We start from the raw sequence: 15,000 nt of genomic DNA on the forward strand, positions 1-15,000 counted from the left end.
GAGCAAATGGAAGCAATGTTTCTTCCAGAATGGCCCTGCACTTGAACTGGTTCAGGTTTCCATTCAGAACAACCAGGTCAGTTTTGCCCCCTGCATGAAAAGCAGCCCAAACGGTCACCCCACCACCTCCAGCTTGGACTCTTGGCACTATACAATCTTTGTTGTAGGCTTCATGCACTTTTTCTGCGCACTCAGACACGGCCATCTTGACGATGGACCAGAAATCTAGACTCGTCACTGAAGAACACGTGATTCCAGTGTCCTGGCTGCCATTGACGGTGCTCTCTGGCCCAATGCAATCGGCGCTGGCTGTGTTGTCTGGTCAGGCGTGGCTTTCTCAGGGGACGCCTGGCACGATCGCCTGCTTGAACCAGTCGTTGGTTGACTAGCCTTCTGGATACAGGCACATTTGTCAGTTGCTGCCACTCAGCCTGAAGCCGATTAGCTGATTTGGTACGGCCATTGCGGACTAACCCGTGCAGCTGGCGATCATCCCTCCTTGTGGTTCTGCGGGGACGTCCTTGCCTCGGTATTGGAGTATGGACACCCCTCTGAGCATTTCGTTTCAGGATCTTTGACACCTGACCTGGAGTGATGCCATACTGCTGAGCAATAGCACGCTGTTTCATGCCGTAATTTCGTAAAGCCACCACTCCATGACAAACAGCATTGTTGAGTTGACGGACCATCTCCAGAGGAAGCGGCAATAACTTTTGGAGATGTGCAGCAGTTGTTTTCCACTATACAGAACACAACAACCCTTGTATACCCGACTGTGAAGCCAATCATCAAATGCACCTGTCCGTACATTTTGCCACGCCACCTGTGATATAATCCTGTTGTTGACTTCTTGCTGCGACAGACAATCAGTGACATGGTTCTTTTAACAAATAAATCACCAAAGTGTAAAAGAAACTCACCAGATTGATATACTGTGTTGAAAAAGTAAACCCAAGTCAAGAAAAAAAATAAATTCCATATTAAATGCTAAGTCTGTACATATATATATATATATATATATATATATATATATATATATATATACTAGACGACCCATGACCCGTTGGGTCAATGTTATTATATATAATTAAGGGGTTACCATGGTTACAGTGGGGGTCAAAGGTCAACCTATGGCGAAGATATATAATTTTCTCACACTTTCTAATAGAGAGGCAAAATGCCATATAAAACTAAATTTACTGCTTCTAATTGCTTTTATTTATCAATCCTCACATAGAAGAGCAGTTTTTAGTAATGAGCAGTGAGGAGAAGACCCCTCAGCCAATGATGCCACCCCGCAGCCAATGATGTGACCCCTCAGCCAATGATGCTACCCGTCAGCCAATGATGTGACCCCTCAGCCAATGATGCTACACCTCAGCCAATGATGCCACCCCTCAGCCAATGATGCTACCCCTCAGCCAATGATGTGACCCCTCAGCCAATGATGCTACCCCTCAGCCAATGATGTTACCCCTCAGCCAATGATGCTACCCCTCAGCCAATGATGCCACCCCGCATCCAATGATGCCACCCTGCATCCAATGATGTCGCCCCTCAGCCAATGATGTCGCCCCTCAGCCAATGATGCCACCCCGCATCCAATGATGCCACCCCGCATCCAATGATGCCACCCCTCAGCCAATGATGTCGCCCCTCAGCCAATGATGTCGCCCCTCAGCCAATGATGTCGCCCCTCAGCCAATGATGTCGCCCCTCAGCCAATGATGCCACCCCGCATCCAATGATGCCACCCCGCATCCAATGATGCCACCCCTCAGCCAATGATGCCACCCCTCAGCCAATGATGTCACCCCTCAGCCAATGATGTCGCCCCTCAGCCAATGATGTTGCCCCTCAGCCAATGATGCCACCCCCGCATCCAATGATGCCACCCCGCATCCAATGATGCCACCCCACATCCAATGATGCCACCCCTCAGCCAATGATGCCACCCCTCAGCCAATGATGTCACCCCTCAGCCAATGATGTCACCCCTCAGCCAATGATGTCGACCCTTAGCCAATGATGTCGCCCCTCAGCTAATGATGTCGCACCTCAGCCAATTATGTCACCCCTAAGCCAATGATGTCGCCCCTCAGCCAATGATGTCACCCCTCAGCCAATGATGCCGCCCCTCAGCCAATGATGTCGCCCCTCAGCCAATGATGTCGCCCCTCAGCCAATGATGCCGCCCCTCAGCCAATGATGCCGCCCCTCAGCCAATGATGTCGCCCCTCAGCCAATGATGTCGCCCCTCAGCCAATGATGTCGCCCCTCAGCCAATGATGTCGCCCCTCAGCCAATGATGTCGCCCCTCAGCCAATGATGCCGCCCCTCAGCCAATGATGCCGCCCCGCATCCAATGATGCCACCCCGCATCCAATGATGCCGCCCCTCAGCCAATGATGTCGCCCCTCAGCCAATGATGCCACCCCTCAGCCAATGATGTCGCCCCTCAGCCAATGATGTCACCCCCTCAGCCAATGATGTCACCCCTCAGCCAATGATGTCACCCCTCAGCCAATGATGCCGCCCCTCAGCCAATGATGTCGCCCCTCAGCCAATGATGTCGCCCCTCAGCCAATGATGTCACCCCTCAGCCAATGATGTCGCCCCTCAGCCAATGATGCCGCCCCTCAGCCAATGATGTCGCCCCTCAGCCAATGATGTCGCCCCTCAGCCAATGATGTCACCCCTCAGCCAATGATGTCGCCCCTCAGCCAATGATGCCACCCCTCAGCCAATGATGTCGCCCCTCAGCCAATGATGTCACCCCTCAGCCAATGATGCTACACCTCAGCCAATGATGCTACCCCTCAGCCAATGATGCTACCCCTCAGCCAATGATGCTACCCCTCAGCCAATGATGCTACCCCTCAGCCAATGATGCTACCCCTCAGCCAATGATGCCACCCCTCAGCCAATGATGCCACCCCTCAGCCAATGATGTGACCCCTCAGCCAATGATGCTACACCTCAGCCAATGATGCTACCCCTCAGCCAATGATGCTACCCCTCAGCCAATGATGCTACCCCTCAGCCAATGATGCTACCCCTCAGCCAATGATGCTACCCCTCAGCCAATGATGCTACACCTCAGCCAATGATGCTACCCCTCAGCCAATAATGCTACCCCTCAGCCAATGATGCTACCCCTCAGCCAATGATGCTACCCCTCAGCCAATGATGCTACCCCTCAGCCAATGATGCTACCCCTCAACCAATGATGCTACGCCTCAGCCAATGATGCTACCCCTCAGCCAATGATGCTACCCCTCAGCCAATGATGCTACCCCTCAGCCAATGATGCTACGCCTCAGCCAATGATGCTACCCCTCAGCCAATGATGCTACCCCTCAGCCAATGATGCTACCCCTCAGCCAATGATGCTACCCCTCAGCCAATGATGCTACCCCTCAGCCAATGATGCTACCCCTCAGCCAATGATGCTACCCATCAGCCAATGATGCTACACCTCAGCCAATGATGCTACCCCTCAGCCAATGATGCTACCCCTCAGCCAATGATGCTACCCCTCAGCCAATGATGCTACCCCTCAGCCAATGATGCTACCCCTCAGCCAATGATGCTACGCCTCAGCCAATGATGCTACCCCTCAACCAATGATGATGATGATGCTACTCCTAGACGACCCATGACCCGTTGGGTCAATGTCAGTTTTAATAGATATGAGAATAGAACTAAAGCGAACGCTGGACATCATCAGGGGAGATTATTTGGGCCAGCAAGCCATAAGGCTCACCTCTCCAGCGTTCTAAATCACTTACCTGTGACACGTGATTTCGGCCCTTATCTCCGATCACGTTGACGGAAATCACCACAGCATATCGTCAAGATCCCTCCAAAAGGCTCGTCTTTGTCACATACATCACGCAACGTGCGATCCACAGCCTCGAAACTCTCTCTCCTGATCATAGGACACTCATCCCACACGATGAGTTTTGTACTTCGAAAGAGGTCTGCGATATTGGAATTTTTATCGATGTTGCATACGCCATCTTCCCTCGGTGTCAGAGGGATTTGGAACCTTGAGTGCGCTGTTCTTCCACCAGGCATGAGGGTAGCAGCTATGCCAGATGAGGCCACCGCAAGGGCAATTTCTCCACTCGCTCTCACTTTAGAGAGAATCAGGTTAATAAGAAACGTCCTTCCCTGTGCCTCCAGGCGCGTCAATGAAAATCATTGATGACTGATTCGTGCGGATGTTGCTATTCGCGTCCATAGACGTGAGGTGTGATTCGTTGTCCGCGTCCGTAGCGCCGTCGGAGGGTTGATACGACATTCCTCCTGCAAATAGTATTGTGTTTGTGCTATCGTTTTGCCCGATCATCAAATGACAAATAAATTACATTGTGAAAATTAAAGATTTCAAATAAACCTATTTAAAGTGTATGCGCATATAAATAATAAAAAAAATCGAAGAAATATCTCTCGGTAATTTCCTGAAACATATTTTACTTCCGGGTAATAATGTTGAATGAAATGACGAAGATATATACTGTATGCCTGTTATTTTAGGCGGTGTATTTTCGTATATCAACGTGGGCCGATTTTTAAAATATATCTCTGCAATTTCCCATGTGTGCGTGAATGTTCTCAATTATTTCTTTTACCGAGTCTAAAACCATCGATAAAAATGAAATCAGATGGCGACTTAGATTGAAGATAAAGGCGTGAAACAGACTCAATGGCCTTGAAGATACAAGCCTTTCAGAATTCATTTCGTTCTATAAACGGAAACTTTCATCGGATTTTCTTCCCGTTTTTTTTCAACCGAGTCTAAAAACTATGTTAGCGACTGTGAAAAATGAAATGATATATCGAATTTGATTTGAAATAAAACTGAGAGAGAGAGCAAGACACCACGGGCCTACAAAACAGGCTCAAAGCTATGCGAGTTAATAAAATGGTGGATATTACTACTCTCTCAAAGGGGTAAGCCACGCCCCCGGACCGATCGAATGTTACATACAAACACGCAAGATTTCAATTTTATAATTATATAGATATAGATACATATAGATATATATATATATATATATATATATATATATATATATATATATATATATATATATATATATATAATTATACATATATATATTTAAATATGTAGTTTACACATGCAGGTCACCCCAATGGCAATGTGTATATATATATATATATATATATATAATATATATATATATATATATATATATATATATATATATATATATATTGCCAATATATATATATATATATTGCCAATATATATATATATATATTGCCAATATATATATATATATATATATTGCCAATATATATATATATATATATATTGCCAATATATATATATATATATATATATTGCCATTGGGGGAGAGGATAAGAGCTCAATATGAGGTATGGGGGAGCAGATCTCGAGATCTGCTCTTAGTTATGCCATATGTGAGTGAGGGAGCAGGTATTGGTCACATTGAAAAGGTTGCCTGATTGTTCTGATTTGGATGTGTCCGTTCGATCCGTCATGATGTCATAGCTCGTCTTTCCAAGGCCAGACCTCAACCTCCCAGTCTTTCCGTTGTTGCTTTATCTCAACTTTGACATTACACGACAATGTACAGTCACGTGTTAAAGTAAGTACACCCCATGTAAAGTTTTGACTTTTTCAACATATTTCAACATACAGCTATTTGATCTTCATTTCAACAATATTGATAGATAAAGGTGATATAATATAACAAATATCATGAAACATTTACATTTTGTAGTCCATTGTATAATTTAAATAAACATAAATGCAAATTTTACATGTGGAAAAAGCAAGTACACCCTTGGCTCTAATAGGTGGTATTGCCCCCTTTGGCAGAAACAACCTCAAGTAGGCGTTTCTTATAACTGTCTACCAGTCTCTGACATCGACTGGGAGAAATTTTTGCCTACTCCTCCATGCAGAATTCTTTCAGCTGTGCGATGTTTGAGGGGTTTCTTGCATGCACAGCTCATTTCAAATCCCCCCACAACATCTCGATGGGATTTAGATGCGGGCTTTGACTCGGCCATTCCAGAACCCTCCATTTCTTTCTTTTCAGCCATTCCTTGGTGGATTTATTGGTATGTTTCAGGTCATTGTCATGTTGCAAGGTCCACCTTTGGTTGAGCTTCAACCCTCCGACCGATGGCCTCAGATTATCCTCAAGCACCCTCTGGTACAATGAAGAATTCATAGTGGATTATATGATGGTGAGCTGCCCAAGCCCTGATGCAGCAAAGCTGCCCCAAACCATAATATTTCCACCACCATGCTTTACAGTTGGTATCAGGTTCTTGTGGTCAAATGCTGTCTTTGGTTTTCACCAAACATGTCTTCTGGTACTGTGGCCAAATAGCTCTAGCACATTGTTCCAGAAGTGCTGGTCTTTGCCTAGATGTTCATTGGCAAACTTTAGTCTTGCCCTGATGTTCTTTCTGGACAGCAAAGGTTTCCTCCTGGCAAACCTCCCATGTAGATCAAATTTGTGCAGCCTCTTTCTAATGGTTGACTCGTGCACTTTGACATCAACAGTGGCAAGAGCTACATGTAGGTCCCGTGATGACATTCTGGGGTTCTTAGAGACTTCTTTCAGCATCTTGCGGTCTGCTCTCAGGCTGAACTTGCTGGGGCGGCCTGGCCTGAACAAATTGGCAGTTGTTTGGAATCTTCTCCACTTGCAGATGATCTTCCAGACAGTCGAATGATTGATTTAAAATTGTTTGGAGATCTTTTTATATCCCTTCCCATGTGGGATATTTGAAGGCCTCAGAGAGGTCTTTTGATCTAGGCATGGTCATGCCGCACACTTCATCAACAAAGAGCAAACCAAACTAAATGTCTGAGGTTAAAATAAGACAGGTTCCTCCGAGATCCTCTCGAACGATGTTCTAATCCTTTGCACCTGAGCTTGTGCACCTGATTCTAATTTTAGGTATTTGAAGTAGTGATAAATTTTGGGGTGTACTTACTTTTTCCACATGCGAAATTTGCATTTATGTTTATTTAAATTATACAATGGACAACAAAATGTAAATGTTTCATGATATTTGTTGTATTATATCACCTTTATCTATCAATATTGTTGAAATGAAGATCAAATAGCTGTATGTTTAAATATGTTGAAAAAGTCAAAACTTTACATGGGGTGTACTTACTTTTTCACGTGACTGTAATTAATACATATCTTACTCTAATTCACCAAAATTCTGTCCGTCTGTCCGTCCATCCGTTCCCAGGTACCGCAAAAACGGCTGTACCGATCGCAACGATATTTTGGCTGGGTAATCCTGGGACCCCCTGGAGTAAAATAGGCTATATTGTTTTTCCAATTTCAGCTTTGGTCTCCAGCACTTTCAGGTTTGGACTCCCGCCTAACGTTATTGTCCCGGGTCCAGCAAAAACGGCTGCACCGATACACCTCCATGCCCGTGGGATTCCCACGGGTGACCCCACGAGTAGTACATAATCTGATGGCATTGGCATTGCCTTTCTATGGCTGCTACACACGGTTAAGTGTGTACCATACACGAGGGGTCGCCACTCCTCTCCGGCAAACCAGTTACCTGGTACTCATTTTGCCGACCTCGGAAAGATGACAGGCTGAGTCAACCCCACCTGGCGTTAATTCAACAGGATTATGAACTCAGGACTTTAGGATCCCAAGCCCACCTCCCTAACCACTAGGCCAACACCAGGTGTAATAATCTACTACTACCACCATTGCTGCCGTTACTACTACTTAATACAACTACATCAACTGGCACAATTATCTCGGCATCTTTTCTTTTCGCCCTAATAATTGAGCAAGGCCCAACAGTCACCCCCAGTGGATCGTATGTCATTGTGCAAATTGTATCCTGGAGACGCGACCATGTATGCAAAACTTTCTGGCGAGCACGTAGAGCGAAAATGACGGCTCTTGGGAAGTCTCGTAACAACCTTTGTTGCCAATATTCTCGGCCTTCGCTACAAACCCTGTCTTCAGTCTCGGTCGCCGTTCCCATGTTGCCGGCATTGTGAGGCCAGCAGCCGACGGGGCGGGAGTGCAGACGGAGAGTCCGGGGGGAGAGGTAATGGTGGGAGATTGTCCCGAGTTGGGGGGAGGGTGGGAATGGGCCAAGTGCGACGCGTCCCGATTCTCCCGCTCTGATCTTGACCTCAAAGTAGATCCGTGCAGGAACGCGCACATTCGGCGTGTTTTCTTGCTCGCTCTCCAACGCGCGTGCGTACTTTATCAATTTCGAGATGACTTTCTTCGACTCTCTCGAGGCAACTTTCAAATCGAAGTGGCGTCAATACCAAAAAAAAAAGCAAAAAATATAAATCTGTGAAAACTTTCCAAGCCCTCTTCATACCCCTCATCGATACATCAGTCAGTGATGATGTGTTTGCCAAAGATCCTCCTTCATGGTTTGAGCACCTGATTAGCCAAAGCTTTTAAAACCTTAACTTACACGGACGAGCTTTGTGTGTTTTATGTATTGCAGAAAAGTTCCATGTATATATTACAGTAGATTTACACAGCCTACTTCAAATCACAAAGTTTTCAAATATAATCATCAATGGAAAAATTCAATGGTACACAATGATGCCTCATATTTATTTGTTTTCTGCTAGTTATCAAAGTTACTTTGAACATCCCTGTACACTAGGGTTGTTCTTCAAAATGAAAGTTAGAAAAATCATGCTCCTAAAACTTAAAATTCTTTGTATGTTTCAAAAAATCCTTGTGGTGAAATTTTAAGCCATTTGGACTAAATTTAGGGGTTGCACACGGAGTTTGTAATTCCACATATTTGACTCGCATAAATGTTTGGAGTTGATTATTTATTCTCCACTGCTATACTTGTGATTTTGACCATTACAGTTGACCTATGACCCTGCTATGTACTGCACATTTTGAAGTTGTTTTTACGTTAATTGAATACAGTACAGCTGTACTCTGGTGTATTGCTCTCATTGAAGAGTACAATCGTCTCCTGACAAGGGATGAAGAGCAAACTCAGTATCTGCTTCAAGTTGTGACAGAACATCGCAAGAGGTTTCCAGATTGCAGGAAATCGACGCTTATCGGGCAACCATGAGTCACTGTGCAACCCCTAAAACTTGATGTATTCAAAAAATATTTCACATGCAGAAGTTTTACCTCAACACCACAAAAATTAAAAGTTAGGAGTAAAACAATTCAATTTTCTTTTTGGCCTTATGTAGCAAAGAACCACCCTACTGTACACGTCACATGACACTATCAAACTGTTAAATGTAAGATATGAATAAGTACAAAACAAAACTACCAAAACATTTGAAAGTTAAGGTGTAACCCTGACTCGGGAGCATAATGGTTATTGCGTCCGACCTCTCTGAGCCTGGAGGGTCGGTGGTTCGAACCCTGGCCGACTCATACCAAAGACCTTTAAATTGACTCTCAGCATTTGTAGGATAGAGAATGCATTAATCCCATGGGTTGCCATCCCATGGGGGAGGCGGCAGGGGAGTGGGAGAGATTTCTCCTAAATTTCCCTACTGATTGCAAGGAGGCAAACGGCAACATAATATGGTGTTGCCAACTGGGAAGTTGCATCACTTTCCGCAAGTTCACTGGCTGTGTTTGTCTGAAGTTAACTCTGGCGTTGTGTAATGTTCCCATTTCCCATATACATGTAACTGCTCGTCCATGAGGCTTAGAACCTGTGAAGAAAATTTAAAAAGCAGTCTTTGCCACCAAGACAAGTCCATGTGATGCATTTGTGTCAAGGTTTACTCTGTACTTAGTAGTGAGACTTGATACGGGTCTCCAAGCTGGAGGAGAACTGATATAGGTGTCCAGGATAACCATCATACAGTTCAAGGTTCACATTTGACTCTGCAACCTAATACACTCCTGTATAACACACACACATACACACACACACACACACACACACACACACACACACACACACACACACACACACACGAATATGCATTACATTTAGGATTGGAATTGCTGCTTTTGTTTCATTTCTCCTTTCTGTGCGACCTCACCTCCTAATTGGTGATCAGCAGGGCAGAGACAATGTGTTAACGTGGTAGACAACGCTTGGTGCTAACAAGTCATGGAGCATCTGCTGACTGTTATGGGACTCGACTTGTGCCTTACTGCCTCATAAAGTTTGGGGGTTCGAGATATATATGTATATATATTTTTTGATTTTGATGTGTCACACTCTTCACAGAGTGTTGGTGTTGCTGAAGCACTTTCATGGCAAGGGTTATCCTGGTTGGTTTGCTACTGCCTTCCCAGCGTTGTTTGTCTGTGCTCTATCTTTTTAACTGCTGGACATCAAGCAAGGAAGTAGCACCGGCCATTTTTGGTGATCAGCAGGGCAGAGACTTTTTTGGGGAGGGGGTGGGTTTGGGCCATTTTTTTTTCTGGGGGCCAGAGACACAGGCCATTTTAAAAAAAGTCTGTGGTATGACCTGCCTAGGGTTTGAACCGCTTTGGCCATTCGGCAATTTGGAGGTGGGGTTGGGGTGGGAGAGACAACTTTTTGAGACATCGTGCTATATGTCGTTTTGACCTGATCTCTCGATATTGAAGAATCACTTAAAATTTTCTCGTATCCGGATCCGGATCCAGATCCGGATCTTCACCAAAATCTTGTCAATTCGTTCTTGTCACACATCCGTCCTCTTCACCAAATGTAGTCCAAATCCGTCCATGACTTTTTGAGATATCGTGCTCACAGACAGACAAACAGGAGTGAAAACAACCTCCGTCTAGTAATTAGTAATTTGCAAGCAATCTGCCTTCTTTGATTACTCAGGATAGATATAACCATCTTTTCTGAAAAAGTTTATCCGCAGCTTCTTTGCTTACTCTGCATGGAGATGAGGACGATATTCTTTGGAATAATTTTCGCCTTTCGACGTCAAATGATGAGGCCAATAGATTCAAGAACAATGCACTCCAATGTAGTAAGAAGAGGATAGGAGATGGGCTAATATGTCTAAATTGAAGGAAGATGCTTGCGGATAGAATGTGCAAAAGGCCGGTGAAGCAACAGCTCCCAAGTAGGAGAAGTATCTCTTGCTCCACCAATTAATGAAAGAAAAAGAACAGGCCCGAACCTCATGGCTACAGTGAGAAAGAAGACACTGTGCCCACAAACTTAAAGGTGATCCTGACTTTGCAGGCATGGCAAGAAATACCACATGAAATACAGTACAAGGGTTCAAATCATGAAGTTTTTAATTCACCTTAGACGCTTTAAATACCACGGGTGGTCCAGGCCACCTTGGTGGCTTCATCTGCATGGCATAAGAAAATGATGTACCATATGCAGGTGAGGATAAACATGCGAGTCGAATCTCAGGGGTGACATGATTGACCCGGAGGTCATGAAAATTCGAGGGTGAAAAGTTTCGAGACCCTTCAACTATAATTGCGCTTCGAGCAGGCGAGTGGCAACTCGGATGGACTCTCTTGCGAGAGTCTCATAGCCGGGTTCAGCTACAGATAAAAGAAAGTAAAACAGGAGAGAGAGAGAGCAGAGGTTTATAGGTAAAGAGACACAGGCATGAGAGAAGCAACTTGCGTAGCGAGGGCCCTGGTTACAAAGAGAGCTTCTCGTAAAGGATCAGGAGGGCTTTCTGCTTCTCTGGGCAAAGGCTGTTAACGGCCTCCAGGGAATAACACGTTAAAACGCGTCACAGTAACGTCTGAATAGCTTGGGTGGAACTCTGTCACCAATCCAGCGTTGGTGCTGTGCGTGCAGCAAAGCGCACCGGGTGTAAAACACTTCACAATGGCCACCATTTCCATAAGCGGCTCACTATGATAGAGACAAAAAAACATGTTTCACCAACTTTTATGATGCATTCAGAAGTCCTTAAATCCCAAGAGTTCTCTGCATATTAACAGGAAACGTCACATTGAGGTTTATTGTCCCCAGTCACTGGCTATTTTATTTTTCTTCTTGCAGTGTTTCTGGCGAGGCTTAGGGAAAGGTGAATGTGCATTTTGCCATGACCTCGATGTGGATTCTACCTGTAGTTTAACCGCCTGATGTAAAATGGTGGCAATAAAGGGTTTATATGTGCCTGAGCTGTAACCGCCATGTACACTATACGTGGGTTGTATACCTGACAGCGTGAGAACGAGTGCAGTTGCCGAATTACTTTTTTTCAGGGCGGAATGTGTTTGGGGGTTTTGGGTGGCACTGCCCTTTATATGGCAGTGCGGTACTTTAATGCTCAGAGTTTCCCCAAAGGGCCGTGCTGTTGCCTCAAAGGGTTGGGGAAGGTGGGGAGGAAGGTAGACTGGGTTGAGAAAATTAAAAAAAAAAAAATAGAAAAGGGAGAGAAGAGAGGGAGATGGGAGAGACGAGGGAGTCTGAGAAGGAGAGGAAGGTTGGGAGGAGACGAAAGGCAGGGGGTGAATAATTAAATCCACCATATTGTTGACAAAATAAATAAATAAATGTCACATAAAGCCAACTTATAATGAGCCATGAACTGTGGATTGCAGTAATCAGGTGTAGATCAGACCAGGCAAGGTGGGCAACGAAACTCCTTTCTAGTGGTCGTCCGTCCGTCAGGTTGTTTTTCATACCAGGAATCCGACTAACATGGAAATTCATGGATTTTGGGCTGGTGTGCTCGAGTATGGTGACCTCACCTCACCACTAGGTCATCGTAACGGTGTATCGTTTAACCGGTAACCATAGACTTGTGAATCAGGATAAAGATACCTAATCCACCGCGTTGGCCCTTTCACATCCTAAGACCAGCATCCGATACTTTCTCATTCATTAGACTCTTCTCAAACGTGAGATTCTCCGGCTCGATTAACATGGACCGAGCCAGCCGCAAAATGATGTGAGCAGGTGGGTGTGCACGTGAGATACGGCTCGGGAAAGAGGTGTGAAAACAGGATGTTTTGTATACGTGGGTTGCTGTTGCACATGCGCAATTTGTACAGACAGGTACTGTGCACTTGGTTCGGTGCAAGGTGTGCACCATTATTGAATGCAGTATATACCTTGTGTGCACGTGGGACGGTGTTCGAGCCCAGGTGGACCTGAGGACGAAGTTTTACAGGTGAAGTGAAAAGTACGTTGGCACGTCAGACGGCATGAAGGTGTAAGTGAAAGTCTACGTTACAGTAAGTAAGAGGGTGTGCCCATGAGGTTATGGGTGCAAAGGTGTTCAACAGGAAGAGAAAGGTTCTTGGAGAAAGGAAAGGAAGGAAATTGAGGAGGAGGGAGTTGAGATCTGAAGAATTCCTTCATCTTGTTGAGTGGCTGATTTGATGACCATTGGGATCATCAGCGGACACCTTCTATCATCAAGGTTTGGACCCTTCAATCCCAGAACGGCAGGTCCACAGAGCCTTTGTTGTGTCCGAAGGTCATCCAATCGGAGGGAGAGGAGGGGAGAGGGAGGGAGGGGTGTGAGAGAGAGAGAGAGAGGAGCGTGTGCAGACCCGCAGCCTGCACAAGGTGAAACAGCTCGGGGGCCAGGTGAAGGTACGGCGTGTGTCAACAGCGCGAAATGTTTGCTTCCCGCCCTGGGCCGAGATAACACGGCCTTTTGGGCTATTTCTAGTCCAGCAGAGCCCGGCGAGGCCACCATCACCATCGCGCTCCTTGCGAACGAGCAAATATTGTGCTATGGTGCTGTTGGGACCCCGCGCTCCCTCGGCACCGCCCCGGGAGGGCAATTCAGGTCGTGGAAGCGCTAGGGGTCAACGGAGGCCAGTCCCTCAATGTACGGATCCATCGGTGCATGGCGCGAGTGCAGCACGAAACGGGGATGACGAAGAGAGCGCGCACGCGTGCACCAATTCCCTGGCACACCGGAGGGAGGGCTTCGCATAGCCGAGTCAGTCTGTTTTTATGTCTTTCCCTCTCCTCCGCGTCCGTATCGTCCGTACTCTTCTTCCTCCGCCTCTTCTTCCTCCGCAAGCCCTTTCTGTTGTTTCGCGAGCGGAGGCGACGGAGGACGCGGCTCCGACTCGGCGCGAAGTTGCCCGGATCGAGGCCTCGCCACCTGCAAAGCGCACGACGACCCCCATAAACCCCATCGTCGTGGCCCCTCCTCCCCGCGCCGGCCTCTCCTGCCCCCCGAGAGTCCTCCTCCCAACCAGGGCCCCCACCCTCTCCCCGCACCCAGACGCACTTGAACCGGAGCCAAGGCGAGCTGCGCGTACAGTACAGTGCGTCGCTAAATCCGGACGGGAAGGGGGCAGGGAGGGAGAGGGGCCGGCAAAAGGGGGAGCGAAGCACGGAGTCCGTGTACGAGTCCGCGCTATTCGCCCGTCGGGATGAAATGGGGGAGGGGGGGCGGTTTTGACTTCAGTTTGAAAGGGGGGGTGGGGTCCGTTGCCGAGATGGGAAAAAATGGAAAAGCTGGAGAACACGGATCGCCGGGACGTCGAGCTGTACGATCGGTCCCGAGAGTCGAACCCTGCCGTGTACAGTAAGTACGCGCGGCCCGCCGGACAAACCCCATTTTTACCTCGTTCGCGCTCATCCCCTCTTCGTGTTTCCCGAGACGGACATTAATAACGGAGAGCGCGGGAGAGTCGCGTGTCATATACTGCGACGTGCGACGGGACCCACAACGAGCCCGAGGCGTCCCGTTCGGCCCCATTTTCACACCGATCTCACTTTGGCACACACCGCCCCCCTCCCTCCCCTACACCTTTACACACACCTGGCTCTGCGGATACGCACAATTATTAAAATAAAATCCCCCATTTTGCGCGCGTTCTGCGTTTGCGGTGAAACTGTACCAGTGCTGGACGGGTCGGGCCTGTCGCACACCCGGGGAGGAGGGGGGCCTGCGGGGGGCACACCCGGGGCGGGGGGGCACGTCCGTTCCTCGTCGGAGGTTTTTTTTATTAATAACACTATCGTCGCCCAAACCGCAGTCACATTCGACTTAGTTTATGCTTTCATCGCACCTTGACCCAACTG

The 15,000-nt window shown here is 46.9% G+C and overlaps 1 long non-coding RNA gene across 32 annotated transcripts in view; it reads left to right on the forward strand.

Annotated features, from left to right (window-relative positions):
* Positions 1-15,000, forward strand: part of LOC144891801 (uncharacterized) — a 217,323-nt gene that overhangs the window by 120,648 nt on the left and 81,675 nt on the right. For 4 of the 32 annotated variants that reach the window (XR_013623143.1, XR_013623141.1, XR_013623145.1 and 1 more), the window contains exon 1: positions 14,300-14,500. The exons of 16 other annotated variants lie outside the window; for them this stretch is intronic. This is a non-coding gene — a long non-coding RNA (uncharacterized LOC144891801). Of the gene's footprint in view, positions 1-10,457; positions 14,501-15,000 lie in introns of those variants that run through there. 12 more of the 32 variants (XR_013623144.1, XR_013623153.1, XR_013623166.1 and 9 more) reach the window with 11 other exon arrangements.

Source organism: Myxine glutinosa, chromosome 4, assembly GCF_964187855.1.
Source record: "Myxine glutinosa chromosome 4, kmMyxGlut1.1, whole genome shotgun sequence".
Classification (NCBI taxonomy): domain Eukaryota; kingdom Metazoa; phylum Chordata; class Myxini; order Myxiniformes; family Myxinidae; genus Myxine; species Myxine glutinosa.